This window comes from Haliotis cracherodii, unplaced genomic scaffold, assembly GCF_022045235.1.
Source record: "Haliotis cracherodii isolate W230 unplaced genomic scaffold, xgHalCrac1.p SCAF_14, whole genome shotgun sequence".
NCBI classification, from domain to species: Eukaryota; Metazoa; Mollusca; class Gastropoda; order Lepetellida; family Haliotidae; genus Haliotis; species Haliotis cracherodii.
In genome coordinates this window covers 6668732-6694276 of record NW_027266269.1, presented here as the reverse complement: position 1 = coordinate 6694276, position 25545 = coordinate 6668732, and the positions used below count along the sequence as shown (strand labels likewise).

Here is a 25545-nt window from a genome sequence, read left to right as displayed (position 1 = left end):
GAGATGTGTGTGGTTTCTTCCACTATTACTGACTGAGATACCATGCCGAAGTTTAACATGAATAGTTGTTAAAGCGTTCGCTCATGCCGAAGACTCGGGTACCATTCCCGACATGGGTACAACGTGTGAAGCCCATTTCTGGTGTCCCCCGCCGTAATATTGCTGGAATATTGCTTTAAGTGGCGTAAAACCATACTCACTCACTCATCAAATTATTGTAAAAACGTCGCCGTGACAAAAAAACAACACTACTCAGTATCCACGACTCGACCCTGGGCTGCTGGTCAGAAACACGAGGCAAGGCACCCTCGGTATCTCCAGGGCTTGTTTGTTTGTTTGTTTGTTTGTTTGTTTGTTTAACGCCGCACTCGGCAATATTCAAACTATATGACGGCGGTCTCTAAATAATCGAGTCCGGACCAGACAACCCAATGATTGACATTATGAGCATCGTTGGTTTGTTTGTTTGTTCGTTTGTTTGTTTACCGCCGCACTCAGCAATATTCCAGCTATATGACAGCCGTCTTTAAATAATCGAGTCTGGACCAGACAATCCAGTGATTGATATCATGAGCATCGATCCACGCAATTGGGATACGATGATATGTGTCAACCAAGTCAGGGAGCCTGACCACCCGATCCCGTTCGTCGCCTTTTACGACAAGCATAGTCGCCTTTTACGACAAGCAGATTCGTATATATATGTGTGTTTGGTCCCAGATGTAGATGTTTCCCAATTATGTATGCAATATCATAATACTTAGCCTCTTATACAATCTAATGCGAACAAGGTATGCATCAATTAAATACTTACAGCCACATATATGATAAGATTCCTTAAAATATAGAGAGTTACCTATCTTTATCCAAACGTATTTGAAATCATTGATAGCTAGATTCAGATGCAGTAATTGGGCTTATAGCCTGTAAGACCTAGATATACGCATACCATATCTGACTAGAATTTTAAAGCCAAAATAATGTTGATATTGAAGTTGGTTGGTTGGTTTGTTTGTTGTTTAACGCTGCACTCAGCAACATTCCAGCTATATGACAGCGGTCTGCAAATAATTGAGTCTGGACCTGACAATCCAGTGATAAATATCATGAGCATCGATTGAAATCCGTGTCTCATTTGTTTGTAAATTGTATGATAATGTAAATTAAATATGTTTTGTTCACCTTATGTTCACGAAGCAGATAGCAAACTAAACTCTATGCATATACTTGGTAGCAAAATGTTAAACATGGATCGGTGTCTCTTTGAGATGTCACATGTTGAGGTGACACTGCACGATAGAAGTGGAAAGCATACTCAATAATTGTTTCAACATTTTCCATATCATATCATGTAGGTTCTGGATGTGAGTGAGTCTGAGTGAGGCTAGGTTTAGCAATATTCCAGCAATATCACGGCGGGGCACAAGAAATGGGCTTCACACATTGTACCCATGTCGGGAATCGACCCCGGATCTTCGGCGTGACGAGCGAACGCTATAACCACAAGGCTACCCGACTGTCACGGTTCAGGAGTACGGTACTGGGCCTAGATTTTCGAAACGATCTTAGCTAAGATAAATTTCAACAGCTTACCTTTTAAAGATAAGATATCTTAAGGTTAAGATAAGATAGATTTTCGAAACTATCGTAAACCTGTCGCAGATCGTTCAGAGTTACGATATATATCGTAACTCTGACAGAGAACTCATTTGTATTAGAGACTGAAAAAGCGGGGTGTTTCCCAATGACGTCACGGGGATTCCCCAGCTGCTGACAATAACAACATAGGTAAGTGACAAGGAATTCATGATCACATTGTCAGGTCACATTGTTTAACACGCACATATTTGAGTGAAATGCTGTACAATCCTACATATGTCCTACACGTTTTGTTCTTATGATAAAAGATGCCTTGACTAAACGAACATCTTGGATGAAGATAAAATAAACTTACGACAGGTATGAGCTATCTTAGATTTACGACAATCTTAAGATATCTTAGGGCTACGATAGTTTCGGAAATAGATTACGATAACCTACGATTTCCTTACGACAGATGGAAGTAGACGCCAATTTAGAGATGGTCAACAGCTTCAAGGAAAAGACGAAAAGCAAATCAACCTTCAACAAGCCCTTTTCAAGCATATGGGGCCATTCTGGTAATTACGCCATACTATGGCATTAACAGTGATTAATTGGACTTAATATCAATAGAAACATGCAATTTAGAGTATTGCTGAATGTAAGTGTGCGCTCTGTGTGTGTTGCCACATTCAGGCGCCGCGCCAACTGATGCAGAATAACTACTGTTAAAAGCGAGGTTAAACCAAATGTGTTCCATCACTCCATTTCCCTTTACTTATGACCATGTTAATGTTCGTTCAGGCGGATGGGTATCAGCGTCCTGCCCCCATAGAAATGTGTATGTATTCAAAAGTATTCTGAGGACCCGTGAAGATTCGAAGTAGAATAGTAACCATTGCTTGCCGTAAAAGGCGACTATGCTTGTCGGAAGAGGCGAGTAACGGGATCGGGTGGTCAGGCTTACTGACTTGGTTGATCCATGTCATCGATCCCAATTGCGTGGATCGATGCTCATGATGTCAATCATTGGATTGTCTGGTCCATACTCGATTATTTACAGACCGCCGTCATATAGCTGGGGTATTGCTGAGTGCGGCGTTAAACAAGCAAGCAAACAAACAAACAAACTGAGGCCTGAAAGCGTGAGCGACCACATCGATCTATCTCAAGACAACCGCCAGTCATCATAAGTGACTAGCCCCAATGATGTCACGCCATGGAAACAAGCAGCGGAAGAACATGTTCTCTCCAAACGAGGAACGCTTGGCCGAAGCAACTGCTGAAAACATACAGAAAGCTAGCCAAGGGACATTTTCTAAGAGTATTCCTTACATGAAAGAATGGCTAACAGTAGCTCCAGTCAATGCTCTGGATTCCGACACTGACTTGCCACCCACAAAGAAAACGTTCTGTTTGTTTGATAGATTTCATGAAGGAAATACAAAATCGGAAAAGGAACTGCTAAGGCGTATAACGTTTGTTCCCGAATTGAGTGAGTGAGTGAGTATGGGTTTACACCGCTTTTACCAATATTCCAGCAATATCACGGAGGGGGACACCAGAAATTGGCTTCACACATTGTACCCATGTCGGGAACGGATCCCAGGTCTTCGGCGTGACGAGCGAACTCTTTAACCACTTGGCAACCCGACAACCCCTGTTCCCGAATTGAAAGGCACAATATATTCGCAAGTAGAAGAACAATTACACAGGGAGATGAACCACAACAGTTCTCCCAGATGCGATGTCGCCCGGAAACTACATGTTCGTCCTGCGATTGCTACTACATTTGAACAACCCAGAAACAAGAAGAACATGACAGACGCAATTAAAGGAAAACTGAACACAGACATTTCGTATGGTGAAATACTCCATGACAAGTTTGGCCGCCTGCACCTTTCAGCTAAGAACTTAAAGATGACATTCTATGACACGGTCATATTTGACGATTATGGAGGAGTGAGTATGGTGGTTTTATGCCACTTTTAGCAATATTCCAGCAATAGGGGGACACCAGAAATGGGCTTCACACATTGTGTCTATGTGGGGAATCGACCCGGCTCTTCAGCGTGACGAGCAAACGTTTTAGCTACCCCATCGTCCCTATGGAGAAAGGAAATACTTATAGAATAACACACGAGGTAAAATTAATGTTGCTTTAGCGGGGAACTTAAAACATTAATTTCACGAGTGACATATTTTCTGTAATCACTCGTACCGACGGGTTATTCCATTTATTACCAATAATCATATGAAAGACGTGTTTCAAGGGAAAAATACCTGTCGCCGATCAAGAATCAGCTGTTTTGTGTCAACACTGTCCACTCACTCCAACTTTAACGTGTTGTTACGCGTGAAAAAAATAGTTCTGTTAAAAACCTTTATTGCAGTTATATTTCTGTCTGATTTACACAGCTTTTTTTAATCAAGGCTTGTTTCGACAAGATCTGACAAGACAAGCCGTCGTTGTTCATCAGCATGGGCCTGAATTTCACATTGAGAAGTGAAAACACGGAAAATCTGTCAATCTTTTCATGTGTCATTCGACCTATGTCCAAACCTATAAGAACAACATAGACGGAATGTACAGAAGTCTTGTTTGTTAGAGGAAAGTTACGAAAAGTAGGTGAACTTTGAAGACTACGATTGCTGTCACAGTGTCGGAATGAATGACCCGAGATATGAGACAGACGAAACCAGGAATGACAAGAGAACCGGCGTTACAGTTTACTCCGGACAAGTTTAATGAACATCGTGTGTAATTTGAGACAAGTGTGAGTGATGGGGAACATGTGCATGTGGGAATTTAGGAAGACTTATCAAACACACTTGGGGAGTGGACACAGCCTAGTGGATGACAGAAGTTTGTGGATATAGAGAATCTGACCAGAGTGTCTTTTGATATAAAAAATACCAACAATATATTTTTTACTTTGTAGACAGTAATAAGCAGTGTCTAAGACTCTAAGTGTAAAAAGTACTGCTCACAGCTTCAGTAGCAGAGTCATTTGGGATGTCATTTGATTGTGACGTCATGGTAACAAAGACGTCACAATGGTCTGCAAAGCATTGTGATGCAATTTCATTGGATGCAATTTCATTGCAGCGATATCTATAATGTAAATATCGCTTGATCTCACCCACGCGTTATCAACTATGGGAAAGAGTTTTGCATGATAAATTTTGAAGTGATTCATAATGATCAACAGCTGTTGATGGACTAACACGGTATCTGGAGACTAGTTGCCAAGCTGTGCGCATTCACGAAGTTTATTTAGTTCAATATCGGACAGAGGATCAACAGGGGTAAGTTTCCTTTTTCCTTGTGTATTTAATTATTTTTGTTTTTATTTCAAACCTCTCCGAGTTCAGCAAAGTGCATCGATTTCGCGAGCAGATTTTGGTAACCATGTCGCCAAGGTTACAATCTATGCTACCTTTGATCCCCTTCATAGTAGACAGTTCGAATCGTGAACCGTCTGTGTAAATTACCCTCATGGTGCCTGGACGTCGGCCAGTCAGTCTATTTCTTCACACAACTTTACAAAATGCTACAAAGTATTAAACCTTCATATTGTCTTTCTGAATGTCTAAAAGTTGTTGCAAAATAAGTTTATTTACATTCTGATGCCATTATTGAAAGTTTGAGTATTCTTAATTTTCGTGTTTTTCTTTCCTAAATAAATTTTGTGAACTTAAATTCATGTCAACTTGTCAAGTTTAGTCTTTTTCATTGTGTTTTCATTTTCAGTTGCAGTTAAGATCCTTGTCGATGACATCGTCTTTCACAAAAGGCAAACCTGTCCGTACGATGACGGTTTTTGGATTCAGGTGGTCGAAAAATTCGTCAAACAGCAAGTCCTCTAACCCAAACGCAAACCCGGACTTGGTGGTGTTGATCTTGGCGCACTCGTAGTCTGAATCTTGTAACTTCTATCTGGCCATATGCAGTTTTGACAACAAAGACATTTAATGTGTTCAGAGGTTGAATTATACGAATAACTCTTCATGTCAGTCAGATCTCCGTCCACTTTACCGAGGTCATTTACTTTGACAGGTGTCATCGATGTTTGTTTACAAACGACGCTGACATAGTTTTGGGTTTTACTGTAAAAAGAAAATCAAGTGAAATGAATGAAGATAAATAATTTGAAGCAATTTTGTAGATATAAAACTGTTTGTCTTAAAAATCTCGAATCAGTGAGATTGTAGTAGATCTATGTAAAATATTTGAATTAAATGGCGTGGATTTGTGAATAAATGGAATTAGAGAAAAAAAGTCCCATTGTCCAATGAAAATTTAACTTTGTTTAACTGGCCAATCAGCTTCTAGAATCAGTAATTGCACACTGTGCAAATATATAGAGTTTATCACGCGGGTGTGTTTGGGGTTGGTAAACATCCTGCATTAGGAATAAACATTGTATTTAGCGAGCCTTGGCGAGCTAAAAACTTTTGAAAGGGAAGCTACTCTAACCCTAGTCTATGAGACGTCACGCCACGTTCAGTCGTTGTTGACAGTCGGACTGTCCTGTCATAACGTTAAAAGCAGTCAGTTGTACACAGAGCGACAAAACGAAACAAGGTAACAATTCAAACATATTTCGGCCAAATCCAACTATTTTCATTTATGGAAAAGGTTTCAAGCCGCAGTGGTCGACAAGCACAGATATGGCTACTGATCCCGCTTGACTAGGCCTAGTGCCCTTGCAAAATTGTTTCAAAATTTATAATTCCAAAGTTGCCCAAACTTATAAAATGACCTAGCTACGCCACAGTCGGACTCTATCCGCATATGACCCCAACGGATATCATTTTTATCCGGTGCTCACAACTGGACCTGAAACATTATAGACCAACTCATTATGTGAAGTGGAGCATCACAACTTGACCTGAAACATTAGAAACCAACTAATTATATGAATTGGAGCATTACAACTGGACCTGAAACATTAGAGACCAACTGAGATGAAGTGGTGCTCACAACTGTACCTGAAACATTAGAGACCAACTAATATGAAGTGCAGCATCACACAACTGGAGATGAAACAAAAGAAAACACATGATTATATGGAGTGGCTTTTCACTATGGGAGCTGTAACATTTGAGACCAACAGAGTATATGAAGTGTTTGTTTGTTTGTTTGTTGTTTAACGCCACACTCAGCAATATTCAGACCTAATATGAAGTGGTGCTCACAACTGGACCTGAAACATTAGAGACCAACTAATATGAAGCGGTGCTCACAAGTGGACCTGAAACATTAAAGACCAACTAATATGAAGCGGTGCTCACAAGTGGACCTCAAACATTAGAGACCAACCAATATGAAGTGGTGCTCACAACTGGACCTTAAACATTAGAGACCAACTAATATGAAGGTGTGCTCACAACTGGACCCGAAACATTAGAGACCAACTCATTATATGAAGTGGTGCATCACAAGTGCAGCTGAAAAAACAATTCCAATTCATTTTATTTAGTAGCCTGTCAAAACTGGAGCTGAAACATAAGAGACCAACTCATTATACCAGGAAGTGGCACTTCTCAAATTGATCTGAAACATTGAAAGACCAACTCATTAAAATAGGATTTTGCACGTCTGAACTGGATCTGACACATTAAAAGACTAAAACATCCTTACTGGAGGTGGTTCATTTCAATATAGACTATAGAGTCTTGATTTTGTTTTCACAATGATCCTTTGGCAGTGCTACGCAAATCGTCATTAACCTCTACAAAAGTTCATTTTAACCTGAAGAGTATCTATCACCGATGTGCTCTAGAGATCACACTTCCAGACGACCTCAGTTGATACTACAACTGCCTTTTCGGAACATTCGGACCAGCAAAATACACCCCTATATCTACTGACCACATTCTTCACAGGGAAAGTCCAGCATAGCATGGCTTTCTCAGAATGGAGCCCACATGACCACGGACAGTTGCAATGTGTAACCCATGTCCAGGCACCTTGGTCGTCTAGGCATAACCTACAATTGTAGAAGGACATGCTTACATTCAGTCAAAGTCACCGTGACTGTAGAAACTATGTGGAGTTAAAGTTGCACTGAGTTTACACTATAATATTGAAAAAATGATTCTCTCTGGCAAAATAATCTGTTTTGTCTAAGTGATGCTTCTCAACTTAACATAAATCATAAATAAACCCAGCTAATACTAGTAGGAAATGACGCATCACAACTGGAGCTGAAACATAAGAGACCAACTAATTATATGAAATGGCACATCACAACTGGACCTGAAGCATTAGAGACCAACTGAGATGAAGTGGTGCTCACAACTGGAGCTGAAACATCAGAGACCAACTCATTATATGAAGTGTAGCATCACAACTGGACCTGAAACATTAGAGACCAACTCATTATATGAAGTGGAGCATCACAACTGGATCAGAAACATTAGAGACCAACTCATTATATGAAGTGGAACATCACAACTGGATCTGAAACATTAGAGACCAAATAATATGAAGTGGTGCTCGCAACTGGACCTGAAACATTAGAAACCAACTGATTAGATCAAGTGGTGCTGACATCTGGACCTGAAACATCAGAGACCAACTCATTATATGAAGTGGAGCATCACAACTGTACCTGAAACATTGGAGATCAACTACTATGAAGCAGAGCTCACAACTGTACCTGAAACATTGGAGACCAACTAATTATATGAAGTGGAGCATCACAAATGTACCTGAAATATTGGAGATCAACTGCTAAGAAGCAGAGCTCACAACTGGACCTGAAACATTAGAGACCAACTAATTATATGAAGTGGCACATCACAACTGGACCTGAAACACCAGAGACCAACTAATTATATGAATTGGAGCATTACAACTGGACCTGAAACATTAGAGACCAACTGAGATGAAGTGGTGCTCACAACTGGAGCTGAAACAAAAGAGAACACCTCATTATATGAAGTGGCTTTTCACAATGGGAGCTGTAACATTTGAGGCCAACAGAGTATATGAAGTGTTTGTTTGCTTGTTTGTTTGTTTGTTTGTTGTTTAACGCCACACTCAGCAATATTCCAGCTATATGACGGCTGTTGTCTGTAAATAATCGAGTCTGGACCAGACAATCCAGTGATTGACATCATGACCATCAATCCATACAATTGGGATCGATGACATTCATCAAACAAGTCAGCGAGCCTGACCACCCGATCCCGTTAGTCGCCTCTTACGACAAGCATAGTCACCTTTTACGGCAAGCATGGGTTGCTGAAGACCTATTCTACCCCGGATCTTCACAGGTGTCATGACGTGGTGAGTCACAACTAGAGATCAGATATTAGAGAGCAACTAATTAAATGAAGTGGTGCATCACAACTGCAGCTGAAAAACTAGAGGCCAATTCATTATATTGAGTAGCGTGTCAAATCTGGAGCTGAAACATAAGATACCAACTCATTATACCAGGAAGTGGCACTTCTCAAATTGATCTGAAACATTGAAAGACCAACTCATTAAAATAGGATTTTGCACGTCTGAACTGGATCTGACACATTAAAATACTAAATCATCCTTACTGGAGGTGCTTCATTTCAATATAGACTATAGAGTCTTGATTTTGTTTTCACAATGATCCTTTGGCAGTGCTACGCAAATCGTCATTAACCTCTACAAAAGTTCATTTTAACCTGAAGAGTATCTATCACCGATGTGCTCTAGAGATCACACTTCCAGACGACCTCAGCTGACACTACAACTGCCTTTCTACGGTAACTGGGGTATCATTGGGTGTGGACAGCACCCGCAACTCATTCTTACACTTCACCATGAATGCGGAAGGTTATACTTTCCCTACTACTCGGAACATTCGGACCAGCAAAATACACCCCTATATCTACTGACCACATTCTTCACAGGGAAAGTCCAGCATAGCATGGCTTTCTCAGAATGGAGCCCACATGACCACGGACAGTTGCAATGTGTAACCCATGTCCAGGCACCTTGGTCGTCTAGGCATAACCTACAATTGTAGAAGGACATGCTTACATTCAGTCAAAGTCACCGTGTCTGTAGAAACTATGTGGAGTTAAAGTTGCACTGAGATTACACTATAATATTGATAAAATGATTCTCTCAGGAAAAATAATCTGTTTTGTCTAAGTGATGCTTCTCAACTGGACATAAATCATAAATAAACCCAGCTAATACTAGTAGGAAATGACGCATCACAACTGGAGCTGAAACATTAGAGACCAACTAGTTATATGAAATGGCACATCACAACTGGACCTGAAACATTAGAGACCAACTGAGATGAAGTGGTGCTCACAACTGGAGCTGAAACATCAGAGACTAATTCATTATATGAAGTGTAGCGTCACAACTGGAACTGAAACATTAGAGACCAACTCATTATATGAAGTGGAGCATCACAACTTGACCTGAAACATTGGAGATCAACTACTATGAAGCAGAGCTCACAAATGGACCTGAAACATTAGAAACCAACTCATTATATGAAGTGGAGCATCACAACTGTACCTGAACCATTGGAGATCAACTGCTAAGAAGCAGAGCTCACAACTGGACCTGAAACATTAGAGACCAACTAATTATATGAAGTGGCACATCACAACTGGACCTGAAACATCAGAGACCAACTAATTATATGAATTGGAGCATTATAACTTGACCTGAAACATTAGAGACCAACTGAGATGAAGTGGTGCTCACAACTGGAGCTGAAACATCAGAGACTAACTCAGTATATGAAGTGTAGCGTCACAACTGGACCTGAAACATTAGAGACCAACTCATTATATGAAGTGGAGCATCACAACTGTACCTGAAACATTGGAGATCAACTGCTAAGAAGCAGAGCTCACAAATGGACCTGAAACATTAGAGACCAACTAATTATATGAAATGGCACATCACAACTGGACCTGAAACATTAGAGACCAACTGAGATGAAGTGGTGCTCACAACTGGAGCTGAAACATCAGAGACTAACTCATTATATGAAGTGTAGCATCACAACTGGACCTGAAACATTGGAGATCAACTACTATGAAGCAGAGCTCACAACTGGACCTGAAACATTAGAGACCAACTCATTATATGAAGTGGAGCATCACAACTGTACCTGAAACATTGGAGATCAACTGCTAAGAAGCAGAGCTCACAACTGTACCTGAAACATTAGAGACCAACTAATTATATGAAGTGGCACATCACAACTGGACCTGAAACATCAGAGACCAACTAATTATATGAATTGGAGCATTATAACTTGACCTGAAACATTAGAGACCAACTGAGATGAAGTGATGCTCACAACTGGAGCTGAAACAAAAGAGAACACCTCATTATATGAAGTGGCTTTTCACAATGGGAGCTGTAACATTTGAGACCAACAGAGTATATGAAGTGTTTGTTTGTTTGTTTGTTTGTTTGTTGTTTAACGCCATACTCAGCAATATTCCAGCTATATGACGGCTGTTGTCTGTAAATAATCGAGTCTGGACCAGACAATCCAGTGATTGACATCATGACCATCGATCCATACAATTGGAATCGATGACATTCATCAAACAAGTCAGCGAGCCTGACCACCCGATCCCGTTAGTCGCCTCTTACGACAAGCATAGTCACCTTTTACGGCAAGCATGGGTTGCTGAAGACCTATTCTACCCCGGATCTTCACAGGTGTCATGACGTGGTGCGTCACAACTAGAGATCAGATATTAGAGAGCAACTAATTAAATGAAGTGGTGCATGACAACTGCAGCTGAAAAACTAGAGGTCAATTCATTATATTGAGTAGCGTGTCAAATCTGGAGCTGAAACATAAGATACCAACTCATTATACCAGGAAGTGGCACTTCTCAAATTGATCTGAAACATTGAAAGACCAACTCATTAAAATAGGATTTTGCACGTCTGAACTGGATCTGACACATTAAAATACTAAATCATCCTTACTGGAGGTGCTTCATTTCAATATAGACTATAGAGTCTTGATTTTGTTTTCACAATGATCCTTTGGCAGTGCTACGCAAATCGTCATTAACCTCTACAAAAGTTCATTTTAACCTGAAGAGTATCTATCACCGATGTGCTCTAGAGATCACACTTCCAGACGACCTCAGCTGACACTACAACTGCCTTTCTACGGTAACTGGGGTATCATTGGGTGTGGACAGCACCCGCAACTCATTCTTACACTTCACCATGAATGCGGAAGGTTATACTTTCCCTACTACTCGGAACATTCGGACCAGCAAAATACACCCCTATATCTACTGACCACATTCTTCACAGGGAAAGTCCAGCATAGCATGGCTTTCTCAGAATGGAGCCCACATGACCACGGACAGTTGCAATGTGTAACCCATGTCCAGGCACCTTGGTCGTCTAGGCATAACCTACAATTGTAGAAGGACATGCTTACATTCAGTCAAAGTCACCGTGTCTGTAGAAACTATGTGGAGTTAAAGTTGCACTGAGATTACACTATAATATTGATAAAATGATTCTCTCTGGAAAAATAATCTGTTTTGTCTAAGTGATGCTTCTCAAATGGACATAAATCATAAATAAACCCAGCTAATACTAGTAGGAAATGACGCATCACAACTGGAGCTGAAACATTAGAGACCAACTAGTTATATGAAATGGCACATCACAACTGGACCTGAAACATTAGAGACCAACTGAGATGAAGTGGTGCTCACAACTGGAGCTGAAACATCAGAGACTAACTCATTATATGAAGTGTAGCGTCACAACTGGACCTGAAACATTAGAGACCAACTCATTATATGAAGTGGAGCATCACAACTGTACCTGAAACATTGGAGATCAACTACTATGAAGCAGAGCTCACAAATGGACCTGAAACATTAGAGACCAACTCATTATATGAAGTGGAGCATCACAACTGTACCTGAAACATTGGAGATCAACTGCTAAGAAGCAGAGCTCACAACTGGACCTGAAACATTAGAGACCAACTAATTATATGAAGTGGCACATCACAACTGGACCTGAAACATCAGAGACCAACTAATTATATGAATTGGAGCATTATAACTTGACTTGAAACATTAGAGACCAACTGAGATGAAGTGGTGCTCACAACTGGAGCTGAAACAAAAGAGATCACCTCATTATATGAAGTGGCTTTTCACAATGGGAGCTGTAACATTTGAGACCAACAGAGTATATGAAGTGTTTGTTTGTTTGTTTGTTTGTTTGTTGTTTAACACCACACTCAGCAATATTCCAGCTATGTGACGGCTGTTGTCTGTAAATAATCGAGTCTGGACCAGACAATCCAGTGATTGACATCATGACCATCGATCCATACAATTGGAATTGATGACATTCATCAAACAAGTCAGCGAGCCTGACCACCCGATCCCGTTAGTCGCCTCTTACGACAAGCATAGTCACCTTTTACGGCAAGCATGGGTTGCTGAAGACCTATTCTACCCCGGATCTTCACAGGTGTCATGACGTGGTGCGTCACAACTAGAGATCAGATATTAGAGAGCAACTAATTAAATGAAGTGGTGCATGACAACTGCAGCTGAAAAACTAGAGGCCAATTAATTATATTGAGTAGCGTGTCAAATCTGGAGCTGAAACATAAGATACCAACTCATTATACCAGGAAGTGGCACTTCTCAAATTGATCTGAAACATTGAAAGACCAACTCATTAAAATAGGATTTTGCACGTCTGAACTGGATCTGACACATTAAAATACTAAATCATCCTTACTGGAGGTGCTTCATTTCAATATAAACTGTAGAGTCTTGATTTTGTTTTCACAATGATCCTTTGGCAGTGCTACGCAAATCGTCATTAACCTCTACAAAAGTTCATTTTAACCTGAAGAGTATCTATCACCGATGTGCTCTAGAGATCACACTTCCAGACGACCTCAGCTGACACTACAACTGCCTTTCTACAGTAACTGGGGTATCATTGGGTGTGGACAGCACCCGCAACTCATTCTTACACTTCACCATGAATGCGGAAGGTTATACTTTCCCTACTACTCGGAACATTCGGACCAGCAAAATACACCCCTATATCTACTGACCACATTCTTCACAGGGAAAGTCCAGCATAGCATGGCTTTCTCAGAATGGAGCCCACATGACCACGGACAGTTGCAATGTGTAACCCATGTCCAGGCACCTTGGTCGTCTAGGCATAACCTACAATTGTAGAAGGACATGCTTACATTCAGTCAAAGTCACCGTGTCTGTAGAAACTATGTGGAGTTAAAGTTGCACTGAGATTACACTATAATATTGATAAAATGATTCTCTCTGGAAACATAATCTGTTTTGTCTAAGTGATGCTTCTCAACTGGACATAAATCATAAATAAACCCAGCTAATACTAGTAGGAAATGACGCATCACAACTGGAGCTGAAACATTAGACACCAACTAGTTATATGAAATGGCACATCACAACTGGACCTGAAACATTAGAGACCAACTGAGATGAAGTGGTGCTCACAACTGGAGCTGAAACATCAGAGACTAACTCATTATATGAAGTGTAGCGTCACAACTGGACCTGAAACATTAGAGACCAACTCATTATATGAAGTGGAGCATCACAACTGTACCTGAAACATTGGAGATCAACTACTATGAAGCAGAGCTCACAAATGGACCTGAAACATTAGAGACCAACTCATTATATGAAGTGGAGCATCACAACTGTACCTGAACCATTGGAGATCAACTGCTAAGAAGCAGAGCTCACAACTGGACCTGAAACATTAGAGACCAACTAATTATATGAAGTGGCACATCACAACTGGACCTGAAACATCAGAGACCAACTAATTATATGAATTGGAGCATTATAACTTGACCTGAAACATTAGAGACCAACTGAGATGAAGTGGTGCTCACAACTGGAGCTGAAACAAAAGAGATCACCTCATTATATGAAGTGGCTTTTCACAATGGGAGCTGTAACATTTGAGACCAACAGAGTATATGAAGTGTTTGTTTGTTTGTTTGTTTGTTTGTTGTTTAACACCACATTCAGCAATATTCCAGCTATGTGACGGCTGTTGTCTGTAAATAATCGAGTCTGGACCAGACAATCCAGTGATTGACATCATGACCATCGATCCATACAATTGGAATCGATGACATTCATCAAACAAGTCAGCGAGCCTGACCACCCTATCCCGTTAGTCGCCTCTTACGACAAGCATAGTCACCTTTTACGGCAAGCATGGGTTGCTGAAGACCTATTCTACCCCGGATCTTCACAGGTGTCATGACGTGGTGCGTCACAACTAGAGATCAGATATTAGAGAGCAACTAATTAAATGAAGTGGTGCATGACAACTGCAGCTGAAAAACTAGAGGCCAATTAATTATATTTAGTGGCGTGTCAAATCTGGAGCTGAAACATAAGATACCAACTCATTATACCAGGAAGTGGCACTTCTCAAATTGATCTGAAACATTGAAAGACCAACTCATTAAAATAGGATTTTGCACATCTGAACTGGATCTGACACATTAAAATACTAAATCATCCTTACTGGAGGTGCTTCATTTCAATATAAACTGTAGAGTCTTGATTTTGTTTTCACAATGATCCTTTGGCAGTGCTACGCAAATCGTCATTAACCTCTACAAAAGTTCATTTTAACCTGAAGAGTATCTATCACCGATGTGCTCTAGAGATCACACTTCCAGACGACCTCAGCTGACACTACAACTGCCTTTCTACGGTAACTGGGGTATCATTGGGTGTGGACAGCACCCGCAACTCATTCTTACACTTCACCATGAATGCGGAAGGTTATACTTTCCCTACTACTCGGAACATTCGGACCAGCAAAATACACCCCTATATCTACTGACCACATTCTTCACAGGGAAAGTCCAGCATAGCATGGCTTTCTCAGAATGGAGCCCACATGACCACGGACAGTTGCAATGTGTAACCCATGTCCAGGCACCTTGGTCGTCTAGGCATAACCTACAATTGTAGAAGGACATGCTTACATTCAGTCAAAGTCACCGTGTCTGTAGAAACTATGTGGAGTTAAAGTTGCACTGAGATTACACTATAATATTGATAAAATGATTCTCTCTGGAAAAATAATCTGTTTTGTCTAAGTGATGCTTCTCAAATGGACATAAATCATAAATAAACCCAGCTAATACTAGTAGGAAATGACGCATCACAACTGGAGCTGAAACATTAGAGACCAACTAGTTATATGAAATGGCACATCACAACTGGACCTGAAACATTAGAGACCAACTGAGATGAAGTGGTGCTCACAACTGGAGCTGAAACATCAGAGACTAACTCATTATATGAAGTGTAGCGTCACAACTGGACCTGAAACATTAGAGACCAACTCATTATATGAAGTGGAGCATCACAACTGTACCTGAAACATTGGAGATCAACTACTATGAAGCAGAGCTCACAAATGGACCTGAAACATTAGAGACCAACTCATTATATGAAGTGGAGCATCACAACTGTACCTGAAACATTGGAGATCAACTGCTAAGAAGCAGAGCTCACAACTGGACCTGAAACATTAGAGACCAACTAATTATATGAAGTGGCACATCACAACTGGACCTGAAACATCAGAGACCAACTAATTATATGAATTGGAGCATTATAACTTGACTTGAAACATTAGAGACCAACTGAGATGAAGTGGTGCTCACAACTGGAGCTGAAACAAAAGAGATCACCTCATTATATGAAGTGGCTTTTCACAATGGGAGCTGTAACATTTGAGACCAACAGAGTATATGAAGTGTTTGTTTGTTTGTTTGTTTGTTTGTTGTTTAACACCACACTCAGCAATATTCCAGCTATGTGACGGCTGTTGTCTGTAAATAATCGAGTCTGGACCAGACAATCCAGTGATTGACATCATGACCATCGATCCATACAATTGGAATTGATGACATTCATCAAACAAGTCAGCGAGCCTGACCACCCGATCCCGTTAGTCGCCTCTTACGACAAGCATAGTCACCTTTTACGGCAAGCATGGGTTGCTGAAGACCTATTCTACCCCGGATCTTCACAGGTGTCATGACGTGGTGCGTCACAACTAGAGATCAGATATTAGAGAGCAACTAATTAAATGAAGTGGTGCATGACAACTGCAGCTGAAAAACTAGAGGCCAATTAATTATATTGAGTAGCGTGTCAAATCTGGAGCTGAAACATAAGATACCAACTCATTATACCAGGAAGTGGCACTTCTCAAATTGATCTGAAACATTGAAAGACCAACTCATTAAAATAGGATTTTGCACGTCTGAACTGGATCTGACACATTAAAATACTAAATCATCCTTACTGGAGGTGCTTCATTTCAATATAAACTGTAGAGTCTTGATTTTGTTTTCACAATGATCCTTTGGCAGTGCTACGCAAATCGTCATTAACCTCTACAAAAGTTCATTTTAACCTGAAGAGTATCTATCACCGATGTGCTCTAGAGATCACACTTCCAGACGACCTCAGCTGACACTACAACTGCCTTTCTACAGTAACTGGGGTATCATTGGGTGTGGACAGCACCCGCAACTCATTCTTACACTTCACCATGAATGCGGAAGGTTATACTTTCCCTACTACTCGGAACATTCGGACCAGCAAAATACACCCCTATATCTACTGACCACATTCTTCACAGGGAAAGTCCAGCATAGCATGGCTTTCTCAGAATGGAGCCCACATGACCACGGACAGTTGCAATGTGTAACCCATGTCCAGGCACCTTGGTCGTCTAGGCATAACCTACAATTGTAGAAGGACATGCTTACATTCAGTCAAAGTCACCGTGTCTGTAGAAACTATGTGGAGTTAAAGTTGCACTGAGATTACACTATAATATTGATAAAATGATTCTCTCTGGAAACATAATCTGTTTTGTCTAAGTGATGCTTCTCAACTGGACATAAATCATAAATAAACCCAGCTAATACTAGTAGGAAATGACGCATCACAACTGGAGCTGAAACATTAGACACCAACTAGTTATATGAAATGGCACATCACAACTGGACCTGAAACATTAGAGACCAACTGAGATGAAGTGGTGCTCACAACTGGAGCTGAAACATCAGAGACTAACTCATTATATGAAGTGTAGCGTCACAACTGGACCTGAAACATTAGAGACCAACTCATTATATGAAGTGGAGCATCACAACTGTACCTGAAACATTGGAGATCAACTACTATGAAGCAGAGCTCACAAATGGACCTGAAACATTAGAGACCAACTCATTATATGAAGTGGAGCATCACAACTGTACCTGAACCATTGGAGATCAACTGCTAAGAAGCAGAGCTCACAACTGGACCTGAAACATTAGAGACCAACTAATTATATGAAGTGGCACATCACAACTGGACCTGAAACATCAGAGACCAACTAATTATATGAATTGGAGCATTATAACTTGACCTGAAACATTAGAGACCAACTGAGATGAAGTGGTGCTCACAACTGGAGCTGAAACAAAAGAGATCACCTCATTATATGAAGTGGCTTTTCACAATGGGAGCTGTAACATTTGAGACCAACAGAGTATATGAAGTGTTTGTTTGTTTGTTTGTTTGTTTGTTGTTTAACACCACATTCAGCAATATTCCAGCTATGTGACGGCTGTTGTCTGTAAATAATCGAGTCTGGACCAGACAATCCAGTGATTGACATCATGACCATCGATCCATACAATTGGAATCGATGACATTCATCAAACAAGTCAGCGAGCCTGACCACCCTATCCCGTTAGTCGCCTCTTACGACAAGCATAGTCACCTTTTACGGCAAGCATGGGTTGCTGAAGACCTATTCTACCCCGGATCTTCACAGGTGTCATGACGTGGTGCGTCACAACTAGAGATCAGATATTAGAGAGCAACTAATTAAATGAAGTGGTGCATGACAACTGCAGCTGAAAAACTAGAGGCCAATTAATTATATTTAGTGGCGTGTCAAATCTGGAGCTGAAACATAAGATACCAACTCATTATACCAGGAAGTGGCACTTCTCAAATTGATCTGAAACATTGAAAGACCAACTCATTAAAATAGGATTTTGCACATCTGAACTGGATCTGACACATTAAAATACTAAATCATCCTTACTGGAGGTGCTTCATTTCAATATAAACTGTAGAGTCTTGATTTTGTTTTCACAATGATCCTTTGGCAGTGCTACGCAAATCGTCATTAACCTCTACAAAAGTTCATTTTAACCTGAAGAGTATCTATCACCGATGTGCTCTAGAGATCACACTTCCAGACGACCTCAGCTGACACTACAACTGCCTTTCTACGGTAACTGGGGTATCATTGGGTGTGGACAGCACCCGCAACTCATTCTTACACTTCACCATGAATGCGGAAGGTTATACTTTCCCTACTACTCGGAACATTCGGACCAGCAAAATACACCCCTATATCTACTGACCACATTCTTCACAGGGAAAGTCTAGCATAGCATGGCTTTCTCAGAATGGAGCCCACATGACCACGGACAGTTGCAATGTGTAACCAATGTGCAGGCACCTTGGTCGTCTAGGCATAACCTACAATTGTAGAAGGACATGCTTACATTCAGTCAAAGTCACCATGACTGTAGAAACTATGTGGAGTTAAAGTTGCACTGAGTTTACACTATAATATTGATAAAATGATTCTCTCTGGAAAAATAATCTGTTTTGTCTAAGTGATGCTTCTCAACTGGACATAAATCATAAATAAACCCAGCTAATACTAGTAGGAAATGACGCATCACAACTGGAGCTAAAACATTAGACACCAACTAATTATATGAAATGGCACATCACAACTGGACCTGAAACATTAGAGACCAACTGAGATGAAGTGGTGCTCACAACTGGAGCTGAAACATCAGAGACTAACTCATTATATGAAGTGTAGCGTCACAACTGGACCTGAAACATTAAAGACCAACTCATTATATGAAGTGGAGCATCACAACTGTACCTGAAACATTGGAGATCAACTACTATGAAGCAAAGCTCACAACTGGACCTGAAACATTAGAGACCAACTCATTATATGAAGTGGAGCGTCACAACTGTACCTGAACCATTGGAGATCAACTGCTAAGAAGCAGAGCTCACAACTGGACCTGAAACATTAGAGACCAACTAATTATATGAAGTGGAGCATCACAACTGGACCTGAAACATCAAAGACCAACAAATTATATGAATTGGAGCATTATAACTTGACCTGAAACATTAGAGACCAACTGAGATGAAGTGGTGCTCACAACTGGAGCTGAAACAAAAGAGAACACCTCATTATATGAAGTGGCTTTTCACAATGGGAGCTGTAACATTTGAGACCAACAGAGTATATGAAGTGTTTGTTTGTTTGTTTGTTTGTTTGTTTGTTTGTTGTTTAACGCCACACTCAGCAACATTCCAGCTATATGACGTCTGTTGTCTGTAAATAATCGAGTCTGGACCAGACAATCCATTGATTGACATCATGACCATCGATCCATACAATTGGAATCGATGACATTCATCAAACAAGTCAGCGAGCCTGACCACCCGATCCCGTTAGTCGCCTCTTACGACAAGCATAGTCACCTTTTACGGCAAGCATGGGTTGCTGAAGACCTATTCTACCCTGGATCTTCACAGGTGTCATGACGTGGTGCGTCACAACTAGAGATCAGATATTAGAGAGCAACTAATTAAATGAAGTGGTGCATGACAACTGCAGCTGAAAAACTAGAGGTCAATTCATTATATTGAGTAGCGTGTCAAATCTGGAGCTGAAACATAAGATACCAACTCATTATACCAGGAAGTGGCACTTCTCAAATTGATCTGAAACATTGAAAGACCAACTCATTAAAATAGGATTTTGCACGTCTGAACTGGATCTGACACATTAAAATACTAAATCATCCTTACTGGAGGTGCTTCATTTCAATATAGACTATAGAGTCTTGATTTTGTTTTCACAATGATCCTTTGGCAGTGCTACGCAAATCGTCATTAACCTCTACAAAAGTTCATTTTAACCTGAAGAGTATCTATCACCGATGTGCTCTAGAGATCACACTTCCAGACGACCTCAGCTGACACTACAACTGCCTTTCTACGGTAACTGGGGTATCATTGGGTGTGGACAGCACCCGCAACTCATTCTTACACTTCACCATGAATGCGGAAGGTTATACTTTCCCTACTACTCGGAACATTCGGACCAGCAAAATACACCCCTATATCTACTGACCACATTCTTCACAGGGAAAGTCCAGCATAGCATGGCTTTCTCAGAATGGAGCCCACATGACCACGGACAGTTGCAATGTGTAACCCATGTCCAGGCACCTTGGTCGTCTAGGCATAACCTACAATTGTAGAAGGACATGCTTACATTCAGTCAAAGTCACCGTGTCTGTAGAAACTATGTGGAGTTAAAGTTGCACTGAGATTACACTATAATATTGATAAAATGATTCTCTCTGGAAAAATAATCTGTTTTGTCTAAGTGATGCTTCTCAAATGGACATAAATCATAAATAAACCCAGCTAATACTAGTAGGAAATGACGCATCACAACTGGAGCTGAAACATTAGAGACCAACTAGTTATATGAAATGGCACATCACAACTGGACCTGAAACATTAGAGACCAACTGAGATGAAGTGGTGCTCACAACTGGAGCTGAAACATCAGAGACTAACTCATTATATGAAGTGTAGCGTCACAACTGGACCTGAAACATTAGAGACCAACTCATTATATGAAGTGGAGCATCACAACTGTACCTGAAACATTGGAGATCAACTACTATGAAGCAGAGCTCACAAATGGACCTGAAACATTAGAGACCAACTCATTATATGAAGTGGAGCATCACAACTGTACCTGAACCATTGGAGATCAACTGCTAAGAAGCAGAGCTCACAACTGGACCTGAAACATTTGAGACCAACTAATTATATGAAGTGGCACATCACAACTGGACCTGAAACATCAGAGACCAACTAATTATATGAATTGGAGCATTATAACTTGACCTGAAACATTAGAGACCAACTGAGATGAAGTGGTGCTCACAACTGGAGCTGAAACATCAGAGACTAACTCATTATATGAAGTGTAGCGTCACAACTGGACCTGAAACATTAGAGACCAACTCATTATATGAAGTGGAGCATCACAACTGTACCTGAAACATTGGAGATCAACTGCTAAGAAGCAGAGCTCACAACTGGACCTGAAACATTAGAGACCAACTAATTATATGAAATGGCACATCACAACTGGACCTGAAACATTAGAGACCAACTGAGATGAAGTGGTGCTCACAACTGGAGCTGAAACATCAGAGACTAACTCATTATATGAAGTGTAGCATCACAACTTGACCTGAAACATTGGAGATCAACTACTATGAAGCAGAGCTCACAACTGGACCTGAAACATTAGAGACCAACTCATTATATGAAGTGGAGCATCACAACTGTACCTGAAACATTGGAGATCAACTGCTAAGAAGCAGAGCTCACAACTGTACCTGAAACATTAGAGACCAACTAATTATATGAAGTGGCACATCACAACTGGACCTGAAACTTCAGAGACCAACTAATTATATGAATTGGAGCATGATAACTTGACCTGAAACATTAGAGACCAACTGAGATGAAGTGATGCTCACAACTAGAGCTGAAACAAAAGAGAACACCTCATTATATGAAGTGGCTTTTCACAATGGGAGCTGTAACATTTGAGACCAACAGAGTATATGAAGTGTTTGTTTGTTTGTTTGTTTGTTTGTTTGTTGTTTAACGCCACACTCAGCAACATTCCAGCTATATGACGGCTGTTGTCTGTAAATAATCGAGTCTGGACCAGACAATCCAGTGATTGACATCATGACCATCGATCCATACAATTGGAATCGATGACATTCATCAAACAAGTCAGCGAGCCTGACCACCCGATCCCGTTAGTCGCCTCTTACGACAAGCATAGTCCCCTTTTACGGCAAGCATGGGTTGCTGAAGACCTATTCTACCCCGGATCTTCACAGGTGTCATGACGTGGTGCGTCACAACTAGAGATCAGATATTAGAGAGCAACTAATTAAATGAAGTGGTGCATGACAACTGCAGCTGAAAAACTAGAGGGCAATTCATTATATTTAGTGGCGTGTCAAATCTGGAGCTGAAACATAAGATACCAACTCATTATACCAGGAAGTGGCACTTCTCAAATTGATCTGAAACATTGAAAGACCAACTCATTAAAATAGGATTTTGCACGTCTGAACTGGATCTGACACATTAAAATACTAAATCATCCTTACTGGAGGTGCTTCATTTCAATATAGACTGTAGAGTCTTGATTTTGTTTTCACAATGATCCTTTGGCAGTGCTACGCAAATCGTCGTTAACCTCTACAAAAGTTCATTTTAACCTGAAGAGTATCTATCACCGATGTGCTCTAGAGATCACACTTCCAGACGACCTCAGCTGACACTACAACTGCCTTTCTACGGTAACTGGGGTATCATTGGGTGTGGACAGCACCCGCAACTCATTCTTACACTTCACCATGAATGCGGAAGGTTATACTTTCCCTACTACTCGGAACATTCGGACCAGCAAAATACACCCCTATATCTACTGACCACATTCTTCACAGGGAAAGTCCAGCATAGCATGGCTTTCTCAGAATGGAGCCCACATGACCACGGACAGTTGCAATGTGTAACCCATGTCCAGGCACCTTGGTCGTCTAGGCATAACCTACAATTGTAGAAGGACATGCTTACATTCAGTCAAAGTCACCGTGTCTGTAGAAACTATGTGGAGTTAAAGTTGCACTGAGATTACACTATAATATTGATAAAATGATTCTCTCTGGAAAAATAATCTGTTTTGTCTAAGTGATGCTTCTCAAATGGACATAAATCATAAATAAACCCAGCTAATACTAGTAGGAAATGACGCATCACAACTGGAGCTGAAACATTAGAGACCAACTAGTTATATGAAATGGAACATCACAACTGGACCTGAAACATTAGAGACCAACTGAGATGAAGTGGTGCTCACAACTGGAGCTGAAACATCAGAGACTAACTCATTATATGAAGTGTAGCGTCACAACTGGACCTGAAACATTAGAGACCAACTCATTATATGAAGTGGAGCATCACAACTTGACCTGAAACATTGGAGATCAACTACTATGAAGCAGAGCTCACAAATGGACCTGAAACATTAGAGACCAACTCATTATATGAAGTGGAGCATCACAACTGTACCTGAACCATTGGAGATCAACTGCTAAGAAGCAGAGCTCACAACTGGACCTGAAACATTAGAGAACAACTAATTATATGAAGTGGCACATCACAACTGGACCTGAAACTTCAGAGACCAACTAATTATATGAATTGGAGCATTATAACTTGACCTGAAACATTAGAGACCAACTGAGATGAAGTGGTGCTCACAACTGGACCTGAAACAAAAGAGAACACCTCATTATATGAAGTGGCTTTTCACAATGGGCGCTGTAACATTTGAGACCAACAGAGTATATGAAGTGTTTGTTTGTTTGTTTGTTTGTTTGTTGTTTAACACCACACTCAGCAATATTCCAGCTATATGACGGCTGTTGTCTGTAAATAATCGAGTCTGGACCAGACAATCCAGTGATTGACATCATGACCATCGATCCATACAATTGGAATCGATGACATTCATCAAACAAGTCAGCGAGCCTGACCACCCGATCCCGTTAGTCGCCTCTTACGACAAGCATAGTCACCTTTTACGGCAAGCATGGGTTGCTGAAGACCTATTCTACCCCGGATCTTCACAGGTGTCATGACGTGGTGCGTCACAACTAGAGATCAGATATTAGAGAGCAACTAATTAAATGAAGTGGTGCATGACAACTGCAGCTGAAAAACTAGAGGGCAATTCATTATATTTAGTGGCGTGTCAAATCTGGAGCTGAAACATAAGATACCAACTCATTATACCAGGAAGTGGCACTTCTCAAATTGATCTGAAACATTGAAAGACCAACTCATTAAAATAGGATTTTGCACGTCTGAACTGGATCTGACACATTAAAATACTAAATCATCCTTACTGGAGGTGCTTCATTTCAATATAGACTATAGAGTCTTGATTTTGTTTTCACAATGATCCTTTGGCAGTGCTACGCAAATCGTCATTAACCTCTACAAAAGTTCATTTTAACCTGAAGAGTATCTATCACCGATGTGCTCTAGAGATCACACTTCCAGACGACCTCAGCTGACACTACAACTGCCTTTCTACGGTAACTGGGGTATCATTGGGTGTGGACAGCACCCGCAACTCATTCTTACACTTCACCATGAATGCGGAAGGTTATACTTTCCCTACTACTCGGAACATTCGGACCAGCAAAATACACCCCTATATCTACTGACCACATTCTTCACAGGGAAAGTCCAGCATAGCATGGCTTTCTCAGAATGGAGCCCACATGACCACGGACAGTTGCAATGTGTAACCCATGTCCAGGCACCTTGGTCGTCTCGGCATAACCTACAATTGTAGAAGGACATGCTTACATTCAGTCAAAGTCACCGTGTCTGTAGAAACTATGTGGAGTTAAAGTTGCACTGAGATTACACTATAATATTGATAAAATGATTCTCTCAGGAAAAATAATCTGTTTTGTCTAAGTGATGCTTCTCAAATGGACATAAATCATAAATAAACCCAGCTAATACTAGTAGGAAATGACGCATCACAACTGGAGCTGAAACATTAGAGACCAACTAGTTATATGAAATGGCACATCACAACTGGACCTGAAACATTAGAGACCAACTGAGATGAAGTGGTGCTCACAACTG

At 40.7% G+C, this 25545-nt stretch overlaps 1 pseudogene; it reads left to right on the top strand.

Moving 5' to 3' along the window:
- The first annotated feature begins 2056 nt into the window (after positions 1 to 2056).
- LOC139460190 (uncharacterized) overlaps positions 2057 to 25545 on the top strand; it is a 43519-nt pseudogene continuing 20030 nt past the window's right edge.